A 16,578-nucleotide genomic window follows, 5' to 3' on the forward strand; every position below is an offset into this window, starting at 1 on the left:
ACACACACACGGACCTACGTTCCATTGCGTCCCTCCGCGTCCCATCGGGGGAGAGCGACGGGCCGGACGCGCGAGCTTAGCCCGGGGCGGCCCACCCGGCGACGGGCGTCGGGGAGCCCGGCCCGGCTTAGGAAGGGAAGAGGGGCCGAAGGTGGTCATCCGACGGAGGTTAGTCCCGAAGGACGCTCCCCCGCCGGCATCCCACCGACGACCGGCTTTCCCTACCGTCGACCTGACCGAGTCCCCTAAGCGCCACCGCCGAGGGGGGACACGCACCGGGGCTTAAGGTCTCGCTCGCCGCGACCCACTCTCATCGACCCCAACAGACGCAGAGCCTTTGTTCACGGGGGGGTTGGATACTGGGGTGGGGGCATCTCTCGCTGTGCGCTTCCTCGCGCAGGACCCGCTCGGGGGGGCCCGAAGGTGGACCGGGAACAGCTCCCCGTCGCACGGGCAGCACCGGGCTTTGGACCCCGCATCAGCAGACACGGGCCCGACCGAGCTCAGCCATTAGAGCCAATCCTTATCCCGAAGTTACGGATCCGTCTTGCCGACTTCCCTTACCTACATTGTTCCAACACGCCAGAGGCTGTTCACCTTGGAGACCTGATGCGGATATGGGTACGGCCTGGGGGGAAATTCACTATACCTCCCCCGGATTTTCAAGGGCCGATGGGAAACGTCCCGGCCGTCGCATAGTGCATGCGACGCCTTTCAGAGCGTTGAGCCCCTATCTCGGGGTCGAACCCATTCCAGGGCGCTCCAGCTCTTTAGCAAGGAGAGAGAATCCTCCCCGGGGTCCCCACCGGCGTCTCCGGGTTCGTTTGCGTTACCGCCACGGGAGCGCCTCTCGGCGGCTCGATCTCCACCAATCCCAGGTACGGGGATATTGGCCCGATCCCCTTTCGGTCAGCGCGAGGCAGACGAGACCATCGCCCCAGCATTTTCCGAACGGCGCTCGCCTATCCCTTAGGACCGACTAACCCACGGCCAAGCGCTGTCGGCGTGGAACCCTTCTCCACTTCGGCCTTCAAAGTTCTCATCTGAATATTTGCTACTACCACCAAGATCTGCACCCGCGGCGGCTCGACCCAGGCTCGCGCCAAAGGCTTCTGCGCCACCGCGGCGCCCCTCCTACTCGTCGCGGCATACGGTCCCATGAGTCTCGGTTCTCTCTCATTCTCGCTGGCTTTTGGGGGGGTGGGAGACATGTACCGCCAGCGACGGCCGGGTATGGGTCCGACGCTCCAGCGCCATCCATTTTCAGGGCCAGTTGATTCGGCAGGTGAGTTGTTACACACTCCTTAGCGGATGCCGACTTCCATGGCCACCGCCCCGCTGTCTATATCAACCGACACCTTTCTTGGGGTCTGATGAGCGTCTGCGTCGGGCGCCTTAACCCGCGCGTTCGGTTCATCCCGCAGCACCAGTTCTGCTTACCAAAAGTGGCCCACTCGGCACCGTCAATTCCATGCCCGGCTCCAAGCCTGCGAGCCGGGCCTCTTACCCATTTAAAGTTTGAGAGTAGGGCGAGGCCCGTTTCGGCCCCGCGGCCTCCAGTCATTTCTTTACCGGATAAAACTTGAAGTTTCGGCGCCGGCTATCCTGAGGGAAACTTCGGAGGGAACCAGCTACTAGATGGTTCGATTAGTCTTTCGCCCCTATACCCAGGTCGGACGACCGATTTGCACGTCAGGACCGCTGCGGGCCTCCACTCAGGGTTTCCCCTGGCTTCGCCCTGCCCAGGCATAGTTCACCATCTTTCGGGTACCACCGCGTATGCTCTGGCTCCGCTCTCCGCACGTGGGAAGAGCAGGCCGGTGGTGCGCCGCCCGCCCCCTCGGAGGGTTAGGACGGATCCCACCTCAGCCGACGCGCGCCGGCCTTCACCTTCGTTGCGCCTCCGGGGGTTCTGGTCCCTTCGACTCGCATACGCGTTAGACTCCTTGGTCCGTGTTTCAAGACGGGTCGTTCGGGGTCCGAACTTAGCCGCTGACCTTAGGCGTTCGGGTGCTGTGGGCCTGGATCGCCCCCCGCATCGCCGTAGCGGGCCTAGCCCGGGGCTGAGGACAGCCCAGCCGGCTCGCTTCGACCGAACGATCGGGGGGGGCCCCCATCCCCATCCCGGAGGAGGGGAGAACGCGGAAAGGACATTGCTCCGCGGCCCCGGCGTTATCGGCGAAGTCGGAGCGAGGGGCTGTAGCGGAACGCCCGTGTCCGGGGGCCGCGTGGGGCTCCCTTCTCCGGACGGACCTACCTTCACCCTCCGGCCCTTCCAAGCCTAACCGGAGCCGGTCGCGACTCACCACCACGCGGGGAAAGTACACCGGGCGGGGACGGACCTCCGTACGCCCGACAGGCCCGAAGTCCAGAGGCGAAGCGCAGAGCCGAAGCGGGGAGCGGTGGAGTCGGCACCCCACCCCTCTCGCCCGGATACGCTCGCACCCCCGGCCTCGGAACCCGACGAGCGCGGGGCCGTCCGCCCGGCTGAATCCCCCGGGGCAGTCTTCTCGGTCCCCGTACGTTTACCTCTCAACGGTTTCACGCTCTGTTGAACTCTCTCTAGTTAGTACCCCAACGTCCCACGAGCAGCTTATTAGATGGCGTTTGGCGGACGCTGCGCGCCGAGGCGCACGAATTTTTCTCGAACCAGGGGGCGGGTCAGGCGCCCTCGGGGGGTCCCCACGAGCCGCCGTGACGATCGGCGGAGCTCTGCCGCGGACCGTTTCCGAGCTAAAAATCGTCAAAGTTCTGGCCGTTTTGCCGCAGTTCGGCCCTCCAGCACCAGGTGGCGGACGGAGGTCCCAGATCCAATTTATTTTGATGCCATTCAAATAAATTGGAAGTGGGATGCCTACCTAAATAGATTGGAGGTGGGATGCTGGTCCAATTCCAATGTATTCCAGTCATATTTGAAATAGATTGGAGGTGGGATGCTGGTCCGATTCCAATGTATTCCAGTCATATTTGAAATAGATTGGAGGTGGGATGCTGGTCCGATTCCAATGTATTCCAGTCACATTTGAAATAGATTGGAGGTGGGATGCTGGTCCGATTCCAATGTATTCCAGTCACATTTGAAATAGATTGGAGGTGGGATGCTGGTCCGATTCCAATGTATTCCAGTCACATTTGAAATAGATTGGAGGTGGGATGCTGGTCCGATTCCAATGTATTCCAGTCATATTTGAAATAGATTGGAGGTGGGATGCTGGTCCAATTCCAATGTATTTCAGTCATATTTGAAATAGATTGGAGGTGGGATGCCGGTCCAATTCCAATGTATTCCAGTCACATTTGAAATAGATTGGAGGTGGGATGCTGGTCCAATTCCAATGTATTCCAGTCACATTTGAAATAGATTGGAGGTGGGATGCTGGTCCGATTCCAATGTATTCCAGTCACATTTGAAATAGATTGGAGGTGGGATGCTGGTCCGATTCCAATGTATTCCAGTCACATTTGAAATAGATTGGAGGTGGGATGCTGGTCCGATTCCAATGTATTCCAGTCATATTTGAAATAGATTGGAGGTGGGATGCTGGTCCAATTCCAATGTATTTCAGTCATATTTGAAATAGATTGGAGGTGGGATGCCGGTCCAATTCCAATGTATTCCAGTCACATTTGAAATAGATTGGAGGTGGGATGCTGGTTCAATTCCAATGTATTCCAGTCACATTTGAAATAGATTGTAAGTGGGATGCTGGTCCATTTCTAGTCATGGCAAATAGATTGTAAGTAGGAAATTCCAGTCTATTCCAGTAATGTCAAATAGATTGTAAGTGGGATGCTGGTCCAATTCTAGTCATGGCAAATAGATTGTAAGTGGGAAATTCCAGTCTATTCCAGTAATGTCAAATAGATTGTAAGTTGGATGCTGGTCCAATTCCAATTTATTCCAGTCCTGTCAAATAGATTGTAAATGGGATGCTGGTCCAAATCTAGTCATGGCAAATAGATTGTAAGTGGGAAATTCCAGTCTATTCCAGTAATGTCAAATAGATTGTAAGTTGGATGCTTGTCCAATTCCAATTTATTCAAGTCCTGTCAAATAGATTGTAAGTGGGATGTTGGTCAAATTCCAGTCTATTCCAGTCATGTCAAATACATGTAAGTGGGATCGCACTTCCAATCTATTTGACTTCGCTGATATAGATTGGAATTGGGATCCCACTTCCAATTTATTTGACTTAACAGAAATAGATTGGAAGTGGGATCCCACGAAACATGTATTTGACTTGGCTGAAATAGATTGGAAGTGGGATCCCAATCCCAATTTATATGACATAGCTTAAATAAACTGCTAGTGGGATCCCACTTCCAATCTATTTCAGTCAAGTCAAATAAATTGGAAGTGGGATCCCACTTCCAATCTAATTCAGCCAAGTCAAATACATGTTTCGTGGGATCCCACTTCCAATTTATTTGACTTGACTGAAATAGATTGGAAGTGGGATCCCACTCCCAATTTATTTGATTTGGCTGAAATAGATTGGAAGTGGGATCCCACTCCCAATTTATATGACATAGCTTAAATAAGCTGGTAGTGGGATCCCACTTCCAATCTATTTGACTTGGCTGATATAGATTGGAAGTGGGACAGTGAGATCTCAGCTCTCTGACATCATATTATGATATTAATGCCACTCCTCTTTAAGTCTGGGTCTGCTGACATCACGGTGTGATTTTGGAGAAGATTGGAATATGTCAAAAATTTGACCCAAAAAAAGTCAAAGGGGTACCCCTTTGAGATTTTTAGGGCAAATTTTTGACTTCATGCAATCTTCTTCAAACTCACACCCTGAATTAAGGAGGCTGATACGTAGATAATGGTGTTATTTGTTTTTTCATATTTCTTATCAAAGCTGAGATCTGACTGTCCCACTTCCAATTTATTCAAGTCAAGTTTATACATGGGATTTGGACAGAGGAATTTTACAACTGTTAATACAGGCATGCACTCAGAATGAGTTGATTTGTGTAGAAAAATATATACTGTGGCATAAAATAATGCTTTTCCCCAAAATAACTTAGGCTTTTTTGAGGAAATCCCACCAGCAATGTATATGACATAGCTTAAATAAAGTGCTAGGGGGATCCCACAAAAGATGTATTTGACTTGGCTGAAATAGATTGGAAGTGGGATCCCACGAAACATGTATTTGACTTGGCTGAAATAGATTGGAAGTGGGATCCCACATCCAATTTATTTGACTTGGCTGAAATAGATTGGATGTGGGATCCCACTTTCAATTTATTTGACTTGGCTGAAATAGATTGGATGTGGGATCCCACGAAACATGTATTTGACTTGGCTGAAATAGATTGGATGTGGGATCCCACGAAACATGTATTTGACTTGGCTGAAATAGATTGGAAGTGGGATCCCACAAGCAATTTAAATGACATAGCTTAAATAAACTGCTAGTGGGATCCCACTTCCAATCTATTCCAGTCAAGTCAAATAAATTGGAAGTGGGATCCCACTTCCAATCTATTTCAGCCAAGTCAAATACATGTTTCGTGGGATCCCACAAGCCATTTATATGACATAGCTGAAATACATTAGAAGTGGGATCCCATTAAAAAACTAGTAAAATCCTTGAAAATATTTGAATAAAAACAGAGGCCTAACTGACAGTTGGAGGGAATTTCTTTCGAATAAATTTGCTGATTTTTTTTTTACATACTAAACAAGGTCGCAGTGACCCGGCCCTTCGATATGTTGTTTGAGGGTCCCAGATGATTAAGTATTCGACGCGGCTAGTTCGGCAGCCCCCCCCAAGCCCAGATTCTGGACGTCCCACTCCCAATTTATTCCAATTCAAAGGTCATACATGGGTTTTGGACACCCCTTAGAAAGGTCCGAATGACCCCAAATTTAAATATGTTTATCATGTATACTGCACGAGACAGCGTGTAAAATTGCGTAAGCCTAGAGTGTTGTTTTCTATGAAAAATCCATAGAAACGTTCCCCTTTTTCTGTGCATACATTTGAATGGAGACAGAGGCCTAACTGACGAGTTAAAGGGCACCTTTCTGGAACAAATAAATTTTTTTTTCTACACTTGGAAAGGTCGCAGTGACCCGGCCCTTCGATATGTTGTTTGAGGGTCCCGCATGATTAAGAAGTCGAAGCGTCGAAGTCTGCGCCCCCCCCCAAGCCTAGATTCTGGACGTCCCACTCCCAATTTATTCCCATTCAAAGGTCATACATGGGTTTTGGACACCCCTTAGAAAGGTCCGAATGACCTCTAATTTAAATATGTTTATCATGTACACCCCTCGAGACAGTGTGTAAAATTCCGTAAACCTAGGGTGTTGTTTTCTATGAAAAATCCATAAAAACGTTCTGTTTTTCTGTGCATTCACTTGAATGGAAACTGAGGCCTAACTGACCAGTTCAAAGGCAATTTTCTGGAACTATTTTATTTTTTTTCCTATACTTGGAAAGGTCGCAGTGACCCGGCCCTTCGATATGTTGTTTGAGGGTCCCAGATGATTAACTAGTCGAAGCGCCGAAGTCCGCGGCCCCCCCCAAGCCCAGATTCTGGACATCCCGCTCCCAATTTATTCCCATTCAAAGGTCATACATGGGTTTTGGACACCCCTCAGAAAGGTCCGAATGACCCCTAATTTAAATATGTTTATCATGTATACTCCACAAGACAGTGTGTAAAATTCCGTAAGCCTAGGATGTTGTTTTCTATGAAAAATCCATAAAAATGTTCCTTTTTTTCTGTGCATTCACTTGAATGGAAACTGAGGCCTAACTGACCAGTTCAAAGGCAATTTTCTGGATCTATTTTATTTTTTTTTACATACTAAACAAGGTCGCAGTGACCCGGCCCTTCGATATGTTGTTTGAGGGTCCCAGATGATTAACCAGCCGAAGCGCCGAAGTCTGCGCCCCCCCCCCAAGCCCAGATTCTGGACGTCCCACTTCCAATTTATTCCCATTCAAATTTCATACATGGGTTTTGGACACGCCTTAGAAAGGTCCGAATGACCCCTAATTTAAATATGTTTATCATGTATACTCCACGAGACAGTGTGTAAAATTTCGTAAGCCTAGGGTGTTGTTTTCTATGAAAAATCTTTGAAAAGATTCGAAAAAAAACAGAGGCCTAACTGACAGTTGGAGGGAATTTTTTTCGAATAAATTTGATGATTTTTTTTTACATGCTAAACAAAGTCGCAGTGACCCGGCCCTTCGATATGTTGTTTGAGGGTCCCAGATGTTTAAGTATTCGATGCGGCTAGTTTGGCAGCCCCCCCCAAGCCCAGATTCTGGACGTCCCACTCCCAATTTATTCCCATTCAAAGGTTATACATGGGTTTTGGACACCCCTTAGAAAGGTCCGAATGACCCCTAATTTAAATATGTTTATCATGTATACTCCACGAGACATTGTGTAAAATTTCGTAAGCCTAGGGTGTTGTTTTCTATGAAAAATCCATAAAAACGTTCCGTTTTTCTGTGCATTCACTTGAATGGAAACTGAGGCCTAACTGACCAGTTCAAAGGCAATTTTCTGGATCTGTTTTATTTTTTTTCCTATACTTGGAAACGTCGCAGTGACCCGGCCCTTCGATATGTTGTTTGAGGGTCCCAGATGATTAACTAGTCGAAGCGCCGAAGTCCGCGGCCCCCCCCAAGCCCAGATTCTGGACATCCCGCTCCCAATTTATTCCCATTCAAAGGTCATACATGTGTTTTGGACACCCCTCAGAAAGGTCCGAATGACCTCTAATTTAAATATGTTTATCATGTATACTCCACGAGACAGTGTGTAAAATTTCGTAAGCCTAGGGTGTTGTTTTCTATGAAAAATCTTTGAAAAGATTCGAAAAAAAACAGAGGCCTAACTGACAGTTGGAGGGAATTTTTTTCGAATAAATTTGATGATTTTTTTTTACATGCTAAACAAAGTCGCAGTGACCCGGCCCTTCGATATGTTGTTTGAGGGTCCCAGATGTTTAAGTATTCGATGCGGCTAGTTTGGCAGCCCCCCCCAAGCCCAGATTCTGGACGTCCCACTCCCAATTTATTCCCATTCAAAGGTTATACATGGGTTTTGGACACCCCTTAGAAAGGTCCGAATGACCCCTAATTTAAATATGTTTATCATGTATACTCCACGAGACATTGTGTAAAATTTCGTAAGCCTAGGGTGTTGTTTTCTATGAAAAATCCATAAAAACGTTCCGTTTTTCTGTGCATTCACTTGAATGGAAACTGAGGCCTAACTGACCAGTTCAAAGGCAATTTTCTGGATCTGTTTTATTTTTTTTCCTATACTTGGAAACGTCGCAGTGACCCGGCCCTTCGATATGTTGTTTGAGGGTCCCAGATGATTAACTAGTCGAAGCGCCGAAGTCCGCGGCCCCCCCCAAGCCCAGATTCTGGACATCCCGCTCCCAATTTATTCCCATTCAAAGGTCATACATGTGTTTTGGACACCCCTCAGAAAGGTCCGAATGACCTCTAATTTAAATATGTTTATCATGTATACTCCACGAGACAGTGTGTAAAATTTCGTAAGCCTAGGGTGTTGTTTTCTATGAAAAATATTTGAAAAGATTCAAAAAAAAACAGAGGCCTAACTGACAGTTGGAGGGAATTTTTTTCGAATAAATTTGCTGATTTTTTTTTACATACTAAACAAGGTCGCAGTGACCCGGCCTTTAGATATGTTGTTTGAGGGTCCCAAATGATTAAGTATTCGATGCGGCTAGTTCGGCAGCCCCCCCCAAGCCCAGATTCTGGACGTCCCACTCCCAGTTTATTCCCATTCAAAGGTCATACATGGGTTTTGGACACCTCTTAGAAAGGTCCGAATGACCCCAAATTTAAATATGTTTATCATGTATACTGCACGAGACAGTGTGTAAAATTCCGTAAGCCTAGGGTATTGTTTTCTATGAAAAATGCATAAAAACGTTCCTTTTTTTCTGTGCATACATTTGAATGGAGACAGAGGCCTAACTGACGAGTTGAAGGGCACCTTTCTGGAACTAATTAATCTTTTTTTCTACACTTGGAAAGGTCGCAGTGACCCGGCCCTTCGATATGTTGTTTGAGGGTCCCAGATGATTAAGAAATCGAAGCGTTGAAGTCTGCGGCCCCCCCCAAGCCTAGATTCTGGACGTCCCACTCCCAATTTATTCCCATTCAAACGTTATACATGGGTTTTGGACACCCCTCAGAAAGGTCCAAATGACCCCTAATTTAAATATGTTTATCATGTATACTCCACGAGACAGTGTGTAAAATTTTGTAAGCCTAGGGTGTTGTTTTCTATGAAAAATCCATAAAAACGTTCCGTTTTTCTGTGCATTCACTTGAATGGAAACACAGGCCTAACTGACCAGTTCAAAGGCAATTTTCTGGATCTATTTTATTTTTTTTCGTATACATGGAAAGGTCGCAGTGACCCGGCCCTTCGATATGTTGTTTGAGGGTCCCAGATGATTAACTAGTCGAAGCGCCGAAGTCCGCGCCCCCCCCCAAGCCCAGATTCTGGACATCCCGCTCCCAATTTATTCCCATTCAAACGTTATACATGGGTTTTGGACACCCCTCAGAAAGGTCCAAATGACCCCTAATTTAAATATGTTTATCATGTATACTCCACGAGACAGTGTGTAAAATTTTGTAAGCCTAGGGTGTTGTTTTCTATGAAAAATACATAAAAACGTTCCGTTTTTCTGTGCATTCACTTGAATGGAAACACAGGCCTAACTGACCAGTTCAAAGGCAATTTTCTGGATCTATTTTATTTTTTTTCGTATACATGGAAAGGTCGCAGTGACCCGGCCCTTCGATATGTTGTTTGAGGGTCCCAGATGATTAACTAGTCGAAGCGCCGAAGTCCGCGCCCCCCCCCAAGCCCAGATTCTGGACATCCCGCTCCCAATTTATTCCCATTCAAACGTTATACATGGGTTTTGGACACCCCTTAGAAAGGTCCGAATGACCCCTAATTTAAATATGTTTATCATGTATACTGCACGAGACAGTGTGTAAAATTTCGTAAGCCTAGGGTGTTGTTTTCTATGAAAAATCCATAAAAATGTTCCGTTTTTCTGTGCATTCACTTGAATGGAAACTGAGGCCTAACTGACCAGTTCAAAGGCAATTTTCTGGATCTGTTTTATTTTTTTTCCTATACTTGGAAACGTCGCAGTGACCCGGCCCTTCGATATGTTGTTTGAGGGTCCCAGATGATTAACTAGTCGAAGCGCCGAAGTCCGCGGCCCCCCCCAAGCCCAGATTCTGGACATCCCGCTCCCAATTTATTCCCATTCAAAGGTCATACATGTGTTTTGGACACCCCTCAGAAAGGTCCGAATGACCTCTAATTTAAATATGTTTATCATGTATACTCCACGAGACAGTGTGTAAAATTTCGTAAGCCTAGGGTGTTGTTTTCTATGAAAAATATTTGAAAAGATTCAAAAAAAAACAGAGGCCTAACTGACAGTTGGAGGGAATTTTTTTCGAATAAATTTGCTGATTTTTTTTTACATACTAAACAAGGTCGCAGTGACCCGGCCTTTAGATATGTTGTTTGAGGGTCCCAAATGATTAAGTATTCGATGCGGCTAGTTCGGCAGCCCCCCCCAAGCCCAGATTCTGGACGTCCCACTCCCAGTTTATTCCCATTCAAAGGTCATACATGGGTTTTGGACACCTCTTAGAAAGGTCCGAATGACCCCAAATTTAAATATGTTTATCATGTATACTGCACGAGACAGTGTGTAAAATTCCGTAAGCCTAGGGTATTGTTTTCTATGAAAAATGCATAAAAACGTTCCTTTTTTTCTGTGCATACATTTGAATGGAGACAGAGGCCTAACTGACGAGTTGAAGGGCACCTTTCTGGAACTAATTAATCTTTTTTTCTACACTTGGAAAGGTCGCAGTGACCCGGCCCTTCGATATGTTGTTTGAGGGTCCCAGATGATTAAGAAATCGAAGCGTTGAAGTCTGCGGCCCCCCCCAAGCCTAGATTCTGGACGTCCCACTCCCAATTTATTCCCATTCAAACGTTATACATGGGTTTTGGACACCCCTCAGAAAGGTCCAAATGACCCCTAATTTAAATATGTTTATCATGTATACTCCACGAGACAGTGTGTAAAATTTTGTAAGCCTAGGGTGTTGTTTTCTATGAAAAATACATAAAAACGTTCCGTTTTTCTGTGCATTCACTTGAATGGAAACACAGGTCTAACTGACCAGTTCAAAGGCAATTTTCTGGATCTATTTTATTTTTTTTCGTATACATGGAAAGGTCGCAGTGACCCGGCCCTTCGATATGTTGTTTGAGGGTCCCAGATGATTAACTAGTCGAAGCGCCGAAGTCCGCGCCCCCCCCCAAGCCCAGATTCTGGACATCCCGCTCCCAATTTATTCCCATTCAAACGTTATACATGGGTTTTGGACACCCCTTAGAAAGGTCCGAATGACCCCTAATTTAAATATGTTTATCATGTATACTGCACGAGACAGTGTGTAAAATTTTGTAAGCCTAGGGTGTTGTTTTCTATGAAAAATCTTTGAAAAGATTCGAAAAAAAACAGAGGCCTAACTGACAGTTGGAGGGAATTTTTTTCGAATAAATTTGCTGATTTTTTTTAACATACTAAACAAAGTCGCAGTGACCCGGCCCTTCGATATGTTGTTTGAGGGTCCCAGATGTTTAAGTATTCGACGCGGCTAGTTTGGCAGCCCCCCCCAAGCCCAGATTCTGGACGTCCCACTCCCAATTTATTCCCATTCAAAGGTTATACATGGGTTTTGGACACCCCTTAGAAAGGTCCGAATGACCCCTAATTTAAATATGTTTATCATGTATACTCCACGAGACAGTGTGTAAAATTTCGTAAGCCTAGGGTGTTGTTTTCTATGAAAAATCCATAAAAACGTTCCGTTTTTCTGTGCATTCACTTGAATGGAAACTGAGGCCTAACTGACCAGTTCAAAGGCAATTTTCTGGATCTATTTTATTTTTTTTTACATACTAAACAAGGTCGCAGTGACCCGGCCCTTCGATATGTTGTTTGAGGGTCCCAGATGATTAACCAGTCGAAGCGTCGAAGTCTGCGGCCCCCCCCAAGCCCAGATTCTGGACGTCCCACTTCCAATTTATTCCCATTCAAATTTCATACATGGGTTTTGGACACCCCTTAGAAAGGTCCGAACGACCCCTAATTTAAATATGTTTATCATGTATACTCCACGAGACAGTGTGTTAAATTTCGTAAGCCTAGGGTGTTGTTTTCTATGAAAAATCCATAAAAACATTCCGTTTTTCTGTGCATTCACTTGAATGGAAACTGAGGCCTAACTGACCAGTTCAAAGGCAATTTTCTGGATCTATTTTATTTTTTTTTACATACTAAACAAGGTCGCAGTGACCCGGCCCTTCGATATGTTGTTTGAGGGTCCCAGATGATTAACCAGTCGAAGCGCCGAAGTCTGCGGCCCCCCCCAAGCCCAGATTCTGGACGTCCCACTTCCAATTTATTCCCATTCAAATTTCATACATGGGTTTTGGACACCCCTTAGAAAGGTCCGAACGACCCCTAATTTAAATATGTTTATCATGTATACTCCACGAGACAGTGTGTAAAATTTCGTAAGCCTAGGGTGTTGTTTTCTATGAAAAATCCATAAAAACGTTCCGTTTTTCTGTGCATACATTTGAATGGAGACAGAGGCTGACAGAGGATGATTAAGTACTCGAAGCGTTGAAGTCTGCGCCCCTCCCCCAAGCCCAGATTCTGGACATCCCGCTCCCAATTTATTCCCATTCAAAGGTCATACATGGGTTTTGGACACCCCTCAGAAAGGTCCGAATGACCCCTAATTTAAATATGTTTATCATGTATACTCCACGAGACAGTGTGTAAAATTTTGTAAGCCTAGGGTGTTGTTTTCTATGAAAAATCTTTGAAAAGATTCGAAAAAAAACAGAGGCCTAACTGACAGTTGGAGGGAATTTTTTTCGAATAAATTTGCTGATTTTTTTTAACATACTAAACAAAGTCGCAGTGACCCGGCCCTTCGATATGTTGTTTGAGGGTCCCAGATGTTTAAGTATTCGACGCGGCTAGTTTGGCAGCCCCCCACAAGCCCAGATTCTGGACGTCCCACTCCCAATTTATTCCCATTCAAAGGTTATACATGGGTTTTGGACACCCCTTAGAAAGGTCCGAACGACCCCTAATTTAAATATGTTTATCATGTATACTCCACGAGACAGTGTGTAAAATTTCGTAAGCCTAGGGTGTTGTTTTCTATGAAAAATCCATAAAAACGTTCCGTTTTTCTGTGCATTCACTTGAATGGAAACTGAGGCCTAACTGACCAGTTCAAAGGCAATTTTCTGGATCTATTTTATTTTTTTTTACATACTAAACAAGGTCGCAGTGACCCGGCCCTTCGATATGTTGTTTGAGGGTCCCAGATGATTAACCAGTCGAAGCGCCGAAGTCTGCGGCCCCCCCCAAGCCCAGATTCTGGACGTCCCACTTCCAATTTATTCCCATTATAATTTCATACATGGGTTTTGGACACCCCTTAGAAAGGTCCGAACGACCCCTAATTAAAATATGTTTATCATGTACACCCCACAAGACAGCATGTGAAATTGCGTGGCCGACGTCCCACTTCCAATGTATCGACCTCAATTGAAATAAATTGGAAGTGGGATAGGTCAGTTCCGTGGCCGACGTCCCACTTCCAATGTATCGACCTCAATTGAAATAGATTGGAAGTGGGATCGGTCAGTTCCGTGGCCGACGTCCCACTTCCAATGTATCGACCTCAATTGAAATAAATTGGAAGTGGGATCGGTCAGTTCCGTGGCCGACGTCCCACTTCCAATGTATCGACCTCAATTGAAATAAATTGGAAGTGGGATAGGTCAATTCCGTGGCCGACGTCCCACTTCCAATGTATCGACCTCAATTGAAATAAATTGGAAGTGGGATAGGTCAATTCCGTGGCCGACGTCCCACTTCCAATGTATCGACCTTAATTCAAATAGATTGGAAGTGGGATACAAAAAATGGTCAGCAACTTGGTGACCCTTGTCCATCTCCAATGTATATGCTTCAATTCAAATACATTGGAAGTGGGATACAAAAAATGGTCAGCAACTTGGTGACCCTTGTCCATCTCCAATGTATATGCTTCAATTCAAATACATTGGAAGTGGGATACAAAAAATGGTCAGCAACTTGGTGACCCTTGTCCATCTCCAATGTATATGCTTCAATTCAAATACATTGGAAGTGGGATACAAAAAATGGTCAGCAACTTGGTGACCCTTGTCCATCTCCAATGTATATGCTTCAATTCAAATACATTGGAAGGGATGTTAAATGCAGTTTTGGCCATTGGCCAGCTTTGTGGTCATTCCATGACCTCATCTAAACAAATGTCACTACACAAACATGTTCTTTTGGCCACCTGGACAAACCAGAGGTCTCAGAAGGGCACTCAGAGGGTCACTAGACGGGCTCATCCCACGAGCAATGTATATGAGACTGTTGACTAAATGTACAGTGGGATGGTGACGCCTCCATCCGTTTTCAAGAGCACTTGGGACAAATTGAGCGCTGCGGACGAGGGTGCCTCGACGCCGCGAGTTCACGGATGGAGCGACTATGCCCCTAGTGAGTCCCACGAACAAGCTATTGCCCGCAGTAAGTAAGTCAGATGTGGTTAGTACCCAACATCCCGGCGGCCATTTACCTAAGTGGCCGGTGGGATCCCATATCGTAATACGATCCCACGCACCAATTATGCGACCGCCGGCAATTTATTTGAATGGGGTTTTGTCCGCGAACCATGTACCGGTACTACCTCTTCAAAGTCCTGTTTCAACTTTCCCTCACGGTACTCGGTTCGCTATCGGTCTCGTGCCGGTATTTAGCCTTAGATGGAGTTTACCACCCGCTTTGGGCTGCATTCCCAAGCAACCCGACTCCGAGAAGCCCGACCTACCCGGGCGGGAACGCGGGACTCGCTACCGGGCTTTCACCGTCTATGGGAAGAAGCCACGTTCGCGAGGACTTGGTCCCGCGTCCGCACCGAGACGGATCTTACGGACTTCCGTACGCTACATTTCCCGGCCAACCCCGGTCAGGGGAAAGTGGGATTCAGCGCTGGGCTCTTCCCTGTTCGCTCGCCGCTACTAAGGGAATCCTTGTTAGTTTCTTTTCCTCCGCTTACTGATATGCTTAAGTTCAGCGGGTCGTCTCGTCTGATCTGAGGCCGCACACAGAGGTTTCTTATGCGGGGGCGAGGGCGGAGGCGGAGGGCCGAAGGCTAGGGGCGAGGGGCGAGAGCCCGGCCTGAGACCGAACTCCGCGACACCCTCCCCCCACCCCGGCCGCTCGCCCGCCCGCTCACTCGCCCGCTCGCTGGGTTTAATCGGCACTCACCACCCCGCGTCCGACTGCGCGGAGCCCCGCTCGGGACTCGGGGAGAGACCGTAACGGACGTGGACCCGGACCTACTCGGCTCTCCCTCCGTCCCTGTACGGAGCTCTCTCGCAACACGGGCCGCGTGGACTGGCTCGGAACCGAGTCTTCGTTTGGGAAGACGAAGGGCCGTTTTCAGGCCCTGCGAGCTTCCAGCCGCGGTCTCTCTCAGCGGGGGCGCGGAGACCGATCGATGGGTAAAGCGACCCTCAGACAGGCGTGGCCGCGGGATGGACCCCCGCGGCCGCAATATGCGTTCGAAATTTCGATGATCTGTGTCCTGCAATTCACATTAGTTAACGCAGATGGCTGCGTTCTTCATCGAAGCACGAGCCGAGTGATCCACCGCTAAGAGTCGTATTGGGTTTGTGCCCGGCCCGTTACAGGCCGGGCGAAGGAAGCCATTCGAACAAGAGACAATTTTTGCCAATATATTTCAAGCCGGGTGCCTTCCACCCCCGTGCAGGGGGGAAGGTCATTGAACCTGGGCGTCACCACCGGACCGAGGAGTTACGGCCCGGGGGACGATCGCCCGAGTAGGTGCCCGAGACTTACGTGGTTTAGGAGACCGGGGTCTAGGCACCCGCCGTTCCCGGCGAGGCCCAGGGTTTGGTTCGCTGCGTTACGGGTCCCGGTCTAAGGCATTCAGGCGTGCGCTCAAAGCCAAGCTCTCCACCCCGGAGGGTATGAGCGAGGCCCGGTGGTACGCTCCCAAGTCCCCGCTTAGGGGAAGCGCTGGGTAGATCCCACCTAGTCAGGACCGGCGGGCACCGGCCGTCTCCTTCGGGTGTTTAAACGCATCCGGGGTTCGTGAGGCCCCTTCAACTCGCGCACCGGCCTTAGACTATTATACGGTCCGTCTCTGCGAAGCCAACATCGGGGTATTTGCATGCGCTCTTAAGCTCCGCTCTAACCCCGTGAGGGGAAAGAGTTTCGCCCGGCGGTACGCTCCCGTCCACCACCACCCCCTGTGCCGGGGGGATGGGTTCAGGGAGATCCCACCGAGGCCGGCGAGCACCGGCCAACGCCCTGGGGGTGAGTAAGCCCCTTTGACTCGCGTACGCACAATCAAG

The 16,578-nt window shown here is 47.9% G+C and overlaps 1 long non-coding RNA gene and 1 other non-coding gene across 2 annotated transcripts; both read right to left on the reverse strand.

Moving 5' to 3' along the window:
• Window positions 1-547: 547 nt before the first annotated feature.
• LOC136690734 (uncharacterized) lies at window positions 548-15,350 on the reverse strand. Its single transcript, XR_010801773.1, has 2 exons — window positions 14,886-15,350; window positions 548-2,560 (listed from the first exon to the last, which is right to left on the reverse strand). It is a non-coding gene; the product is annotated as an uncharacterized lncRNA (long non-coding RNA).
• A 358-nt stretch (window positions 15,351-15,708) lies between these two features.
• LOC136692988 (5.8S ribosomal RNA) lies at window positions 15,709-15,862 on the reverse strand. The gene has a single exon (XR_010802026.1). It is a non-coding gene; the product is annotated as a 5.8S ribosomal RNA (ribosomal RNA).
• Between the last annotated feature and the right edge of the window lie 716 nt (window positions 15,863-16,578).

The sequence above is a fragment of the Hoplias malabaricus genome, chromosome 3 (assembly GCF_029633855.1).
Source record: "Hoplias malabaricus isolate fHopMal1 chromosome 3, fHopMal1.hap1, whole genome shotgun sequence".
In the NCBI taxonomy this organism is placed as follows: domain Eukaryota; kingdom Metazoa; phylum Chordata; class Actinopteri; order Characiformes; family Erythrinidae; genus Hoplias; species Hoplias malabaricus.